Source organism: Grammomys surdaster, unplaced genomic scaffold (assembly GCF_004785775.1).
Source record: "Grammomys surdaster isolate TR1022 unplaced genomic scaffold, NIH_TR_1.0 126679, whole genome shotgun sequence".
Lineage (NCBI taxonomy): Eukaryota > Metazoa > Chordata > Mammalia > Rodentia > Muridae > Grammomys > Grammomys surdaster.
Genome location: NW_021621467.1, coordinates 4,643,163 through 4,643,620, shown reverse-complemented (window position 1 = coordinate 4,643,620; position 458 = coordinate 4,643,163).

The following is a 458-nucleotide window of genomic DNA, read 5'->3' as shown; positions in this document are numbered from 1 at the left end:
GGTATTGGGTTACACCTCTGATTGAGTGGGCATTTTGTTATTAATCATTACCAAACATATAAAGCCTTTGATTAATCTTTAAGCATTCGAGTCTCATTCTCTTACTGGGCCCGCATGGATGGAAGAATGGTTTGGGCAATGCCCAGCCTTGTGGAGACAGTGCGGAAGATTGGCAGACCCATCTCCCACGCTGGTGTCTCGTGGGTAGCAGGGCTGGTGTTTCTGACGGGCCAGTTGTAGATGTGGCGGGCACATGGCCTCCAGCCAGGAAACATGGCGGCTGAGCTAGGTAGAGCCACGGCAGCTTAGAGAGTGGGCCTGACCCCTGACGCAGCTTAGAGAGTGGGCCTGATCCCTGACCGGAGGCAGTTTGAAATATTTATTTCAACAAAGTTTCTCTCTCTCTCTCTCTCTCTCTCTCTCTCTCTCTCTCTCTCTCTCTCTCTCTCTCTCCCTCC